Genomic DNA, 16,378 nt, shown 5'->3' with positions numbered 1-16,378 from the left:
AAATGGTAGATATAAATCCTATTTTCCCCCTTAGAGTTACTCCTTGATATGTTCACTCTAACCAGTGATGGATTATCCCTATTTTTGTGGTCTTCTGTCAAGTAACCGGTGGTTGTAAATCCCATTTCCTCTGTTGAGTCTATCCTTGATATGTCCGTCCTAATCGATGACGGATATTCTCTATCTTTGATCTTCTACCCAATAACTGGTAGTTGTAATTCCTATTTCTCCCCGACAGTTTATCCTTGATATGTTTACCCTAATATGTAACAGATATTCTTCCGCTTTCTCGCCAGGTAGTCTATACTTGATATGTTCATCCTAACCGATGACGGGTATTCTTCCTCTGAGTTTATCCTTGATATGTTCACTTTAACTAGTGACGATTACTCTCTTTTCGGTATTCTGCCCAGTAGCTGGTAGTTGTAAATCCTATTTGATAGTCTATCCTCATTATTCGGTAATGAATACACCTCTTTTTCCTCAGCGAGTCATCCTTGATATGTTTACCCTAATCGGTAACGGATGTCCCTTTGTCTGAGTGTATCAATCTTATTACCTAATAACTAACAGTAGATAATACCTCTCTTTTACTCCTGTGTTAAACTACATTCTTCCCCAGTTGAGTTTGGGCACGTATTTCCTCAATGAAATCGACATCCCCTGCAGATAACCTTCTTCAGGCCAAGTCTTTTTGTAGATTTATTTTCATGGAAAATCCCTTGTGTCTCTAGCAGTTTTCAAGTCGTAGCTTGACCTACGCATAGCCTTTTATCCCCTAGAGTCTCTGTCTCCTCAGTGATTTTTCGTTATGGGATGCATTACACTCCTTTGGACTTTTGGTCTCTTCGGATTCTTTTCCTTTGTGGCAATATATGCCCCACAAGGATTATTTTTACATACATCATATGCATCATGAGGTCTCTTAGGGACTAAAATTTGTTTCTAGATGTTGTTATTTAAGTCCATTCTACTGAGTTGAGATGAAGATTTTAACCTTCATATCCCCAATTTTGACCCTAAGATCCCTCATGCTATCTCATCATTTGCATTGACTTTGGGATCACACCTTGGTATCCTCCTTACCCCTCATTCATTAGGTTTGCATGGGGAGAGATCATCAAGTACATTCGATTGTATCATACTTTTTTTTCTTTGTCGACAAACCAAAATACCAAAAATATTTTTATGTATAGCTTTGTTTCTTTTGTAGGTTGTATGTGCATCCCCCAATGCTACATCAAGCTTACAACTAGGGTTTGAGACCCCCAGTGCAAGGAAATCAATCAACGGATGGTTCAGAATGGTTCTAGACATCATATATGGATCCCCATGTTCTTCATTTATCATTTGGATTAAGAATTCATCAAGAGTTTGAAGCGTGTTTGCCTTGGAAGCCCTAATTCATCTAGGTATCTTGTGTGACTTCCTCATCACGTTTCTTCAACATTTGGTACAATATATCAAGGTATACTTGTTAATACATCATTTTATGCATAGATGATCCTCCATGAGCTCTAAAGATCCAAAAAACTTCAATTTTTCAAGTTGGTTCAAAGAGGTTGACTAGAGAAAGTCAACTGGTCAAAACTAGGGTTCTCTATACCCTATCTCCTATAATATTTGTCATATGAAAATTATTCCAAGAGAGACTTTACTATTTATGACATTACAAGAAACTTTCGTGTTGACATCATGATCTAGTTTTGTTTGGAAAGCCATTTTTTATGGTGAAAGATTATAGGTCATTTTGTTTGTGCCCTAGTAAGGAGGTCAATTTCCAAGGATCACAACTTGCTCAATTTTTATGATATGAAGACCATCCAAGTTTCATGATACATTTCAAGATGTTCTCTCCAACTTTTTGAACAAGCAATTTTCCTCAACTTCTAAAATCCATAACTCCCTCATGCAAAATCCAAATGAGGTCAAATTTGTGACCAAATTTAATAGGTATTCAATATCTACAACTTTTATGAAGGAACCATTTTCATTTGAATCTCATGGCAAAAATTATTCAAGGTGGAAGAAGTGGTCATTTGACTTGGTACTTAGAAAATTTTCAATTATGTCTGATTTCCCAAACTCCCACCTTAAAATTCATCATGATCCATGCTTCAAATGGAAACGTTTTCAACATAAACTTTGTTCCCCATGATGTCACCTTTCCAAAAAGTTCAAGATCACTTCATTTGGACAAGATTAAATGGACTTGCACATGGTTCCTTTGTTGGGTTTGTTTTGGAATGTTTTGGATACAAATGATCATTTCTCTTTGCATGCTTTCATGTGATGACCTCAGTATTCATAATGCACGAATTGAAGTTAGATTGCATCATTGATTGTGCCTAATGCCATTCCCTTGCATCCATGGACCATGGTTTCTAATTTTGTTAAAAATTTCAAAGGATGCAAAACTGAATTTCATAAGATATATAAACAAGTCCATTGCCTCAAGATCGACACACACACACACACACAACTTGCCCAAGCTCTGCCAAGAGATCTCAGAACCTCACACCATAGAATACCTTGAGGATTTCTTAGAAATCGAGTTTGAATTTCACCTTCTGTTTTGAAGTTCAAACTCCAAGGATTCATTGCCTTTTCCATCTCAATTGGTCATTGGAAGCAAGAGGTGGAAGAACCAAGCAAATTCAGATCAAGATCAAGCTGAATTGAAGATACCCGAAGGAGAAATTTCATAAAATTCTTTTCTTTGATTCTCCCTCATTTCTCAACAATTTTGATTGATTTTTGGTTTGCTGAAGTCCTACAAATGTAGGCAACAAGATTGAGTTGCTTAAGGTCAAATCGAAGCAACTCAGATCATGAACCTCAATTTTCAAATCCATGTATTTTTCATTATACTTAGAATTGGATAAAATGGAGGCCAAATTCAAGCTCCTGAGCATTTTTCCTTTAAAACCATGTCCACACTTTTTATTTTGGTGAAGGTTGGTGGTGGACCAGTCTGGTGAGGACCACCGTTGAAGTAGACCGGAGCTAGGGCTCCGGTGGTGCATTGGCGTCTTCCCAACCATTTGATCATGTGTAAATATTATAATCTTGACCTTTGATATGTTTGACTTTGTTTGCGCGCATTGACTCAAGTCCATTGTGTTCCCCTTGCGCGTGGTCATCAGATTTGCCACCTCAATTAATGAGGGAGATCTGATGGCCCCTGATTTTTCATATTTTCATATTTTTCATTTAATTTATTTATTTTGTTTATTCATAATAAATACATTTTTAATCCAAAAAATATGGGACTTTCACAAAAAAAATATCAATATTTTTCTCTTCCATATTTTGAATTAAAATTATTTTTTGGATTGATTTCGGTATTTTTATGAATTAAATATTTTTGTGCGTATTTTTAATTATTTAAAAATACTTTTGACTTTCTAAAAATTGTGAAATTTTTTGTCTAAGGTCCTTTGACCTTTTTGAACCTAGGATAAATCCCTTGGCCATTTATTGGGTGTTTTGAAGGGATTTAAGGTTTTGTCCAAATTAAAATGCATTTTAATTCATTTTTAAATTTATTTTTAATTGATTAAATGTTTAAAAATTATGTTGAGTCATTTTTATGGTTTTGTGATGTTTGACTTTCTGATGGACCTTGGTCATGATTGATTTGACTTTTATTGGATCAAAACCATTGGATTTAGGGGATTGATGAAATGTACATTTCATCTCCCAAAATAAATGGATGGTTTTGATCAGATGAGATTCCTCTCATGATCAATTTGTTATGTTAGGGAAATCAAAGGAATCATCAATCGATTCTCACATACGACGCCATTATTATGTTATAGAACCAGAGATGACAAGTTAAACGACAATGGCGATGAATTATGGCTTCCAATACGGTGGAGTGAGGGATGGGGGCTGCAAGGTTAACATTTCTACACCCCAAGTCAGTATATGAATAAGAAGGTGAAATGAAATTGTATTTGTGATAGTTAATTGTAGCGGTAAATGCATGACCATCAAGCTACGGAGAAACTTGACGTCAATAAAACCAGAGTCACCACCGCACTTTTATTGTTTCCAAAGGAAAATGGAAAAGGTATGAACTGTTGGTTCTAAGTGTTGGCAGCAATTTTGGTAAAATAAAGAGTGTTCACAAGATGTTGTTTGTGATGTCTTAACATAAGATATCTATGTACCTGCTAGAGTTTAAAAACATAATTATGCAGGATTGTTTCAGAATGTCATACACCATGTCGTGGCATCTGATATTGTGTACCTGCTGGAGTTTAAATGGAAAATATAATTATGCAGGATTGTTTCAGGATGTCATACACAATGTCATGGCATCTGATTTGTTAGGTACCTGCTGGAAATTATAAATGGAATTATGCAGGATTGTTCCAATATGTCAGACCCGATTTGTGTTTTGTGTTTTGTGATTGCGCATTTAATGGAAATCTATGTATGATTGAAGATCTGATTTGCAGGCGCATTCAATCATTGATTACAACCTGATTTACTTATTTTCCAAGGAGATCTAACCAGCTGTCATGAGAAGATTTAATTGGAAAATAGTTTAGGGTTTTCAAGATGTCCAAGCCCAGCTGAAAGCTTCTATAAAAAGGAACTTGGAAAACCTGATTTGGGACACAACCAATACTAAGTGAAATACTGAGAGAAAGCAAAGGTTTGTGTCTTGTTTAATCGTGATACTTGTAAGCCATTCAATTTATCCATAGATGATTGAATTGGTCTGATTTGTGGGTTGTAATTTGTCACTTTAAGCTTGTAAGCAAGAGTGTGTGTCTACTTGATCATAGCTGTTAAGCAAGATCAAGTGTGTGTCTACTTGATCAAAGTTGTTAAGCAAGATCAAGTGTGTGTCTACTTGATTGAAACTGTGAAGTAAAATCAAGTGTGTGTTATTGAAAAGTGTTTTATTTTCACAAGGAATTGTTGTTTAAAATCACAGGTGTGATTGAAGGGAAGTGAGTGGGTTCTCATATCTAAGAGTGCTTAGGTAGAAATTGCACGGGTAGAGATTAGGTGAGAAAGACTGTAACTTGTTGAAGTGTACGAAGAGTCTTTGAACTAATTCTATTTTAGTGAATTTCCTTCTTGGCTTGTTAGCCCCCAGATCTAGGTGATTTGGACCGAACTGGGTTAACAACTTCTTGTGTCTCTTGCATTACTATTCTTTATCTTTGTCCTGTTTGTTTCACTCAGATATTAATGTCGTGACATTACCTTCGGCATCTCATATTTGATACCAGAATTTCAATTGGTATCAGAGCAAGCATCCTGCTCTGGTTCTGGGTGAGATCTAGGGACAACACTTTCTGGTACAATGGAGAGAGATGGAGGATCTGTTCACAGGCCACCAATTTTGGATGGATCTAACTATGACTATTGGAAACCTCAAATGGTATCTTTTTTAAAATCTCTGGATAATAAGGCTTGGAAGGTTGTGTTAACAGGCTGGGAACATCCAATAATTACTTAGGAATGAGAAGCCACAATTGACAAGAAGCCTGAAGAACAATGGTCCAAGGAGGAGGATGATCTAGCCCTTGGAAATTCTGAAGTATTGAATGCCATATTCAATGGGGTAGACAAGAACATCTTCAGGTTGGTAAACAACTGTGAAGTGGCTAAAGATGCTTGGGACATTCTCAAAACCACTCATGAAGGCACCTCTAGAGTTAAAATGTCTAGACTACAACTGCTCACCTCCAAGTTTGAAAATTTAAGGATGAAAGAAGATGAAAATATACACGAATTTCATATGAGCATTCTTGAAATTGCTAATGCCTCAGGAGCCTTGGGAGAGAAGATGTCAGATGAGAAGCTGGTAAGGAAAATACTTAGGTCACTCCATAAGAGATTTACAATGAAAGTGACAGCCGTAGAAGAGTCTCAAGACATCTCTAACATGAGAGTTGATGAGCTAATTGGTTCCCTTCAAACATTTGAGAAGGGAATGAATGATGTGAAGGAGAAGGGAGATCCAAAACGCAGCGGAATATAAAATTTCTCCTTTAATGATCCTTATGAATGGGAATGATCAGTGATAGAATCGTTACATCTTGTTACGATTGTAACCTTTGATGCAGATCTACAGAGCGATCACGAATGTTGAAAGATGACAACGCCTCTACTCAGTCCACACGAACGGATTCCTTCAATCTCAGTGCTAGCTGCTATGAATGAAGGCTTTAGTGAGAGTGAGAGAATGACAACGCCTCTACTCATTCCACACAACGGATTCCTTCACTTGTGTGGGCTTCAAGCTAAAAAGCCCACTTAAGTGTATGTGGCCCATATCTTATAGTATGCCAAATTCACTTAAGCGCGGGGTACCTTACCATATTTCGTATTCTACTTAAGTGCACAGTACCTTACGGTGTTCCTTAGTTACTCTATCTCTCATCAATCCGTCCTTTGTGTGTGACCTTGTAGGTTTTCGCGGCATTGGCAATTATATTAAATCACGTATTTAACATAATAAACAGTGAGCGGTATCTAGCAACACATCACTGCTACCCAAGACACGAAAATGTCATGTGATCTGACAAATCCTTCTGTGATAATACTAATGTTCATAATTACCCTATTGCCCTTATGTCTATATTGAACACAAGGCATAGACCGTGTCATCCTTGTCCAGTTCAATATTGGGCCCATAGACATTTATCCTATTACGCAGGATGGGCAAATTCCATCTACGTCACTCATGTCCCTTAGCATGCTTCATGGAGTACCCATCAACTGTCTTTATGGTCATCCAATTACGGACAATGTTTGATCAGCAATAAGGCACTCGACTCTACATCTAGGGTTCATAGTGGTTTCAGGTCGAAGGGTGCTATACACCATTATCACCATTGAATAACTTATGACACTTTGCATAACATTCTATATAGTATTCTCATAGCGGGTCAATCCAGTATAAATATTACTCTTAATATTCATACCTATGTTTAAGACTTGATAACTCCTTATCCATGATTCATGGCATGTGATCATCAGTCTATAAACATAATAGTCTTCATGCTTTAATGTTATCCCACTTCACAATAAAGCTCGACTACGGATACCTTAAGAATATTGTCCTTATGTTTAATGTGATCTCATGATTTAGTCATACTTGATACATTAAACAGACTAGCTACTCTAGGGACTTTATTAAACAAACATAATAAAGAAAAAGCCTTTTATTATTAATAAATAATTTGATACAAGTACCAAAAGTATTGGCCTCTAGGGCTTACACCAACAATCTCCCACTAGCACTAGAGCCAATCAAGCATTCCCCTAATGCCCATAGATCTAGTATGGACATCATGCTTCTGCTGCGCAAGAGGCTTTGTCAGTGGGTCAGCAATATTGTCAAGTGTAGGTACTCTGCATATTTTCACACCTCTTCTATCTATTATCTCTCGAATGAGGTGATAACGCCTAAGCATGTGTTTGGATCGTTGGTGAGATCTAGGCTCCTTAGCTTGTGCGATAGCACCATTGTTATCACAATAGAGACCAATGGGATCCACAATGCTAGGAACTATGCCAAGTTCACTAATGAACTTTTTGATCCAAACAACTTCATTTGCTACAGTTGAGGCAGCAATATACTCGGCCTCAGTTGTAGAATCAACAACTGTATCTTGCTTTGAACTTTTCCAGCTCACAGCGCCACCGTTTAAGCAAAACACATAACTTGATTGCGATCTAAAGTCATACTTATCTATCTGGAAGCCAGCATCGGTGTATCCAATTACAGCCAACTTTTCCTGACCTTCATATATCAAGAATGAGTCCTTAGTTCTTCTGAAATACTTAAGGATATTCTTGATAACTACCCAATGAGCATCACCAGGATCAGATTGGTACCTACTCTTTGCACTTAAAGCATATGAGACATCTGGTCGAGTACATAACATGGCATACATGATAGATCATATTGCAGATGCATATCGAATCTTATTCATGTGATCCCTTTCTTCCTTAGTTGAAGGGGATTGTGTTTTTGATAGACACAGGCCATGTTGCATAGGTATGAATCCTTTCTTGGAATCATGCATATTAAAGCGTCTCAACATTGTGTCTATGTACGTACTCTGACTTAGGCCAAGCAGTTTTTGTGATCTATCTCTATAGATTCTAATTCCTAATATATAGGTTGCTTCACCTAGGTCCTTCATAGAGAAGCATTTCCCCAACCAAGACTTTACTTGTTGCAGGGTAGGGACATCGTTTCCAATGAATAATATGTCATCTACATATAATACCAGGAAAATGATCATGCTCCCACTAACCTTCTTGTAGACACAAGGCTCATCTTCGTTCTTGATGAATCCATATTGTTTTACTGTTTCATCAAAACGAAGATTCCAGCTTCTGGAAGCTTGCTTCAATCCATATATTGATCTTTGTAACTTACATATCTTTTGAGATTCTTCTGGTATGTCAAATCCTTCAGGTTGTGTTATGTACACATCCTCAAGATGATTCCCATTAAGGAAAGCAGTTTTGTCATCCATCTGCCATATTTCATAATCATGATATGCAGCGATAGCAAGTAAAATCCGAACAGATTTAAGCATTGCAGCTGGTGAAAAGGTTTCATCATAGTCAACCCCATGAATTTGTTTATATCCTTTTGCAACCAGTCTTGAATTATAGGTATGTACCTTACCATCCATGTCAGTCTTCTTTTTGAAGACCCACTTTCATCCTATAGGGTTAACTCCTACAGGAGGCTCTACCAAGGTCCAAACTTGGTTTGTGTACATGGAATCCATTTCAGATTTCATGGCTTCTAGCCACTTCTCAGACTCGGGACCAGTTATGGCCTCTTGGTAGGTCACAAGCTCATCTTGATCCATGAGTAATACATCACCTTGATCAGTTATGAGATATCCATATCTCTCTGGTATGTGACGTATCCTGCTTGACCTACGCTGGTCATGTTCTACTTGAGCAGGTTGCTCTTCCACAACTACTTGTGTTTCCTGCTCTAATTCCTCCATAGGTGTGTGGATGCTTTGTGATTCTTGAATTTCTTCAAGCTCTACTTTCCTCCCACTGATTCCTTTGGAAATAAAATCCTTTTCTCGAAAAACTCCAGTTTGAGCGACAAACACTTTGCCCTCAGAAGGATTGTAGAAGTAATACCCTCTTGTTTCTTTAGGATACCCCACAAATAAGCATTTGTCAGATTTGGGCTCAAGCTTAGTTGAAATATGTCATTTCACATAAACTTCGCAACCCCAAATCTTCATGTAAGACATATGTGGTTTCTTACCACTCCATATCTCATATGGTGTCTTCTCAACCTTTATGGATGGAACACGGTTAAGTGTGTAAGCTGCTCTCAATAGTGCATGTCCCCAAAAGGAGTTTGGAAGATCGGCGTGACTCATCATGGATCGGACCATGTTCAAAAGGGTTCGATTTCTTCTCTAAGATACACCATTCCATTGGAGTGTTCCAGGAGGAGTAAGTTGGGATAGGACCCCACACTCTTTCAGATGGTCATCAAACTCTAGGCTTAAATTCTCACCACCTCGATCTGATCGAAGAGTTTTAACATTATTTCCTAGTTGGTTTTGTACTTCATTCTTGAATTCCTTGAACTTTTCAAAGGACTCTAATTTGTGTTTCATTAAATACCCAAAACCATATCTATTGAAATCATTAGTAAATGTGATGAAGTATTGAAAACCTCATCTGGCTGGTATGTTCAGTGGTCCACATACATCAGTATATATGAGGGCCAAAAGATCATTAGCTCTTTCACCTTTTCCTGTGAATGGAGACTTTGTCATCTTTCCAATTAAACAAGATATGCATGTCTCATATGATTCATAATCAAAAGAGTCCAAGAGTCCATCTTTATGGAGTTTGGAAATGGGTTTCTCATTTATGTGGCCTAATCGACAATGCCAAAGGTAAGTTGGATTTAAATCATTAGGTTTCATCCTTTTAGTATTAATGTTATAAATAGGCATTTCAAGATCAAGGACATATAGTCCATTGTTAATTTGTGCAGTAGCATAGAATATATCATTCAAATAAATTGAGCAACAATTGTTCTTTATTATAAATGAAAAACCAAACTTATTCCAACAAGAAACGGAAATAATATTCCTGCTAATTGCAGGTACATAATAACAGTTCTCTAACTGAATTATTAAACCACTAGGTAAAGTCAATACATAAGTTCCTACGGCTAAAGCAGCAACCTTTGCTCCATTTCCAACTCGTAGGTCAACTTCACCTTTTGCCAAATCTCTACTCCTTTTTAGTCCTTGCACATTGGTACAAATGTGAGAACCGCATCCAGTATCTAATACCCATGATGCAGAAGTAGATAAATTAATTTCAATAACAAAAATACCTGAAGTTGAAGTCTCTACTCCATTCTTCTTATCTTCCAGGTACTTTGGGCAGTTTCTCTTCCAGTGTCTGGTCTTACCGCAATGGAAGCAGGTGCCTTCTTTTGCTATGCCTCCACTAGGCTTCAAAGCAGAAATAGTGGGTTTAGGTTTGGCAACTTCCTTGCCTTTCCCTTTATCACCCTTCTTGGTGGGCCTTTTATTCTGTCTCTTTCCATTTCTGATCATCAGAAAGGACTTCCCTTTTGACTTCAGATTCTGCTCAGCATTTCTTAACATGGCTAGAAGTTCATGAAGAGATTTTTCCATATCATTCATATTGAAATTTAAGACAAATTGACTGAATCTATCTGGCGATGATTGCAAGATCAAATCAGTCGCAAGTTCCTTTCCGAGGGGAAAACCCAACCTCTCAAGGTTTTCCACATACCCAATCATCTTGAGCACATGGGGACCTACAGGGGCTCCCTCGGCTAACTTGCCTTGAAAAAGGGCTTTTGAAACTTCAAACCTTTCATGCCTTACTTGCTCTTGATAGAGCATCTTCAGGTGTTCGATCATATCGAACGCTACCATGTTCTCATGTTGCTTTTTCAACTATGAGTTCATGGTAGCTAGCCTGAGACAAGCAGTTTCATTGGCATCATCAACATGCTTCTTATAAGCATCTCTTTCTGCCTTAGGTGCAAAACTAGGAGGTTCCTCTTCAGGAATAGGTTTCTCCAAGACATACAGCTTTCTATCATGTTTGAGGACAATCCTCAGTTTTCGGTGCCAATCCAGAAAATTTGTCCCAGACAATTTTTCCTTGTCAAGGATTGATCGCAAAATGTTGTTAGACGTGTTTGTTGTCATGGTAATCTACATGAAAATAATGAAAATATAAGTATCAATAAGATATTTAATTAGGCCTTTAATTAAATATGATCCCACTATTTTACTCAAAACAAATGACCCTCACCATTTGATTCGGAAAATCCTGTTGGAAGATTTTCTAGTGGGTCGAGATCCATATTTCACTTTGTTCTAAGTCCGCATAGGCGGATTACACAAAACTAGGTTATTTAGGTAGGAACTCCTTCCAATTGTATCTAATACAACTCTCGAATATTTTAGTTGGGTGAATAACTCCTTTATTCCAATCCATCACATGGATCATTTCCAACTCTTGCTTCTAAACATATATAATCTTATTATAATTTGTTTAGTTAAGTTTGACCCATTGTTTTAACAATTGGATATTACAATTATCCCATCGCACCTTACTAATATAGAACATGCACCTCGCGTAGGCGAAACCTACATTATCCGATACTAGTCTTGATGAGTGTTAAAACTTGGAAAGCATGAACTTAATATTTAATTTAAGGGAATTTGCAATTATACTGATCTCACCGGCTTATTTATCATATAAATCGTCTCTCACATGCATCAACATACATTCACATGCGTCAACATACATACATAATGAAAGAGTTATGGCCCCTAGCGCAATTGTTCTCCCAAGCCAATGAGAGAACCTAAGCCAACCTAATAACGATCTAAGCTTCTCCAAGCAAGATCCTCAAGGTTGTCCTCCTTTGGTATTGAATTCTTCTCTTTCTTCATAACATTACATTACATAAAAGAAACTCGTTTTACATACGAGGGAGTGAGATGAGAAAAGAAGTTACATTAAGAGATTAAAAGAGAGGCACGACACACAGGTCGTATTTTAAAACCCAAAACAAAATAAAGGAAAACTAAGGCCATAACCGATCACCACAAGACAATAATAATAAACACATTATTATTATTAATTTTAATTATTTTAATTAATTAAAACCAAATTAAATTTCGGCGACCGATCACACTACACAGAGTTAGCCGGGGGTCCGCTGCCCGGTCAGCGGGAACGGGTGTTCCACCGCCCCTTGCGGGGTTGTAGGGGAAGCGCCCCTGGCCGAAAATTTTAATGAACAATTGATTTGAAATCGACATCGTTTTTCGCATCAACGCTTGATACTTTAAAGCACAACTCTTGCGCAGTCACAACCCTAATCGCATAACTCTTTGACAACACAACCCTTGTGCCGTCATTAACCCTAATGCATAACTCTTTGAGAACACAACCCTTGTGCCGTCATTTACCCTAATGCACCAATTTCAGACTGTCAAACACATCTCGATTGTTGATTCAGTATGATTGATCAATACGTCATTGCTTCACCATACTAATGTCGGATCAAGAAGCAAACGACCATTGATCGCTCAAAGGAAAACAACCATTAAGTGTTTGAATGAACGAAACAGAAATAGTATATCATATATACCGTATTTTGCATCAGGATTACTTATATCATATATATAACTTGATCGATCTCAATTTAATTACTCCTTTATTCTTTGATTCATTTTGTCTTTTAATCGTATTAATACAGAAAATACAGAAAATAAACAGCTATCAGATGCATGGTTTCGTAAGTGGCTCTGATACCACTGAAGGAGAAGGGCGATCCAAAACGCAGCGGCATTTAAAATTTCACCTTTTATGATCCTTACGAATGGGCATGATCAGTAATAGAATCGTTACCTCTTGTGGAGATTGTAACCTTTGATGCAGATCGACGGAGCGATCATGAACGTTGAACGATGACAACGCCTCTACTCAGTCCACATGAACGGATTCCTTCAATCTCAGTGCTAGCTGCTACGAATGAAGGCTTTGATTGAGAGAGAGAGAGAGAAACGAAATTGCAACTGCTAAATGCTTCTACACAAGAGTTTTATTTATAGAACCACTTATGTAGGCTACAAGCTAAAATGCCCACTTAAGTGTATGTGGCCCATATCTTATAATATGCCAAATTCACTTAAGCGTGTGGTACCTTGACATATTTCGTATTCTACTTAAGTGCACAGTACCTTACGGTGTTCCTTAGTTACTCTATCTCTCATCAATCCGTCCTTTGTGTGTGACCCTGTTGGTTTTCGCGGCATTGGCAATTATATTAAATCATGTATTTAACATAATAAACAGTGAGCGGTATCTAGCAACACATCACTGCTACCCAAGACACGAAAATGTCATGTGATCTGACAAATCCTTCTATGATAATACTAATGTGCACAATTACCCTTTTGCCCTCTATGTCTATACTGAACACAAGGCATGGACCGTGTCATCCTTGTCTAGTTCAATATTGGGCCCATAGACATTTATCCTGTTACGCAGGATGGGCAAATTCCATCTAGTTCACTCATGTCCCTTAGCATGCTTCGTGGAGTACCCATCAACTGTCTTTATGGTCACCCAATTACGGACAATGTTTGATCAGCAATAAGGCACTCGACTCTACATCTAAGGTCCATAGTGGTTTCAGGTCGAAGGGTGGTATACACCATTATCACCATGAGAATAACTTATGACACTTTGCATAACAGTCTATATAGTATTCTCATAGCGGGTCAATCCAGTATAAATATTACTCTTAATATTCATACCTATGTTTAAGACTTGATAACTCCTTATCCATGATCCATGACATGTGATCATCAGTCTATAAACATAATAGTCTTCATGCTTTAATGTTATCCCACTTCACAATAAAGCTCGACTACGGATACTTTAAGAATAGTGTCTATAGGTTTAATGTGATCTCATGATTGAGTCATACTTGATACATTAAACGGACTAGCTATTCTAGGGACTTTATTAAACAAACATAATAAAGAAAAAGCCTTTTACTATTAATAAATAATTCGATACAAGTACCAAAAGTATTGGCCTCTAGGGTTTACACCAACATGATGGATCTGAAAGGAAAACCAAAAGCATAGCCTTCATATCAAACACAGAGGAGGAAAATAGTCAAGATGTTGAGGAGGATCTGGAAAATGATGTAGCAATGTTGGGAAGATAGTTCAACAGACTGTTGAAAAAGATGGATGTAAGATCTAAGGCTAATGTCAAGAACATCTCATCTGACATCAGTAAATCCAACAATGCAGGAAGAAGAACAAGGGTAGATGATAAGCCCAAAGATGGAAAATAAGTACAATGCTATTAATGTGATGGGTATGGGCACATCAAAACTGAATGTGGAACCTACCTCAAAAAGCAGAAGATGAGTCTTGCTGCTACTTGGTCTGATGAGAGTGAAACAGAAGAGTTTGCAAATTTGGGGACTGCCTTGACTGGAAGATGGGGTTCTGATGAAGACTTAAGTGATGATGATGTAACCTCTAAAGAGTTGGCTACTACCTACAGAAAGTTGTGTATCAAAAGTGCATAGGTATGTAAACATGTTGAAAGCCACAAGAAGGTAATTACTCAACTTGAGAATGAGAAGGTAGAACACTTGGAAACCATCTCCAAATTAAAAACAGAAGAAGTGCTTCTGAATTCCAAGCTAGATGAAAGTCAAAGCCAGAAGAAAGTGATAGTACAGCTGGAGAATGAGAAGGCAGAGCATGTAGAAACCATCTCCAAGTTAAAAACTGAGGCTATGTTCTTGAGTTCTAAACTAGAAGAGATGACCAAGTATATAAGAATGCTAAACAATGGATCAGACTCCTTAGACAAGATTCTCCAAAATGGATAAATAACAGGAGATAAATCTGGCATTGGATATAATGGATCTAAGCCTGAGTGCAGTGACACTGGTTACAAACCTAAAGTCAAACCTAAGTGCAGCCATAATAAAAGCAAACCTGTGATGTCACATCATATGTCACAACATTAGAAGAGAAGACAACAGAAAGGGAAACACCAAAGATGGATATGCCATTATTGTAGGAAATTTGGTCACCTAAAGCCCTTCTGCTATAAGCTGTATGGTTATCCTAGCCCTGGTCATCATCAGACTCACTATCAACCCAGAGCCAAACAGCACAGGCTTGTTAACAAGAAGCAATGGGTTCCTAAGACTAATGTTACAAGTTTAATAGCTCACATTCCCCTCAGAGTCTCAGCTAAAGAAGATTGGTATTTTGATAGTGGTTGCTCCAGAGACATGACTGGAAACAAAGACCTATTAACTGGCCTTCATCCTCATGCCATAAGCTATGTAACCTTTGGTGATGGAGCAAATGGGGAAATCAAGGGGATAGGAAAGCTTGAATGCCCTGGAGTTCCTAAACTTGACAAGGTCCTACTTGTCAAAGGCTTGACTGTAAATCTAATAAGCATCAGTCAACTATGTGACCAAGGTCTAAATGTTAACTTCACTAAAACTGAATGTCTGATTACCAACAAAGAAAGTGAAGTAATCATGGAAGGAGTCAGAACCAAAGACAATTGTTACATGTGGAACTCTCAAATTAGTTACTCCTCAAAATGTACCTCGGTCAAGGAGAAAGGGATGAAGATGATTATATCTGCTAGAGAAACTCCCAAATTAAAAGTTTGTGGGAAATATCAGACAAGGATGTCACACCAGAAACTCAGACTTAACATCACTTCCAAAGGAGAAAAGCTCATGATGGCTCAAATGAATAGGAAGTTGGATCAGATAGTTGAACATGTTGCTAGTCATATACAGTCTGAAGTTGGAAAGAGCTTTGTTGGACTTGGGCTACCAGCCAAGCAGATAGAAGGGCCTATGTGTATATCTCAAAGCAAAAGTGCCAAGAACAATGTTGAAAAGATTGGGATGGAGAGTGAAAGGACGCCTGCTCCTACACAGTTGAAAGATGAAAATGGTGTTTATGCTGAATATATAGCAGATGGAAGTAGCTGTTCTCAACAGGGTTGGTTGAAACTACTGATGATTGCATACAATGTCACACACGATATCATGACATTGTACTATGACAACCTGAATGCTACAACTATGTCCAAAAATCCTATTCAGCACAGTTGGATCAAGCACATTTATTTCTGTCATCACTCCATTAGAGAATTTGTGGAAGACAAATTCATAGCTCTACAGCATGAAATGCAATTAGCTAACAAATTTGCAAGGGGTTTGGATGAAAATCAGCTTGAATATGTAAGAGGGAAATTGGGGATTTGGATTATT

The sequence above is a fragment of the Lathyrus oleraceus genome, chromosome 2 (genome assembly GCF_024323335.1).
Source record: "Lathyrus oleraceus cultivar Zhongwan6 chromosome 2, CAAS_Psat_ZW6_1.0, whole genome shotgun sequence".
Classification (NCBI taxonomy): Eukaryota; Viridiplantae; Streptophyta; class Magnoliopsida; order Fabales; family Fabaceae; genus Lathyrus; species Lathyrus oleraceus.
Note: the sequence above shows the minus strand (reverse complement) of the source record.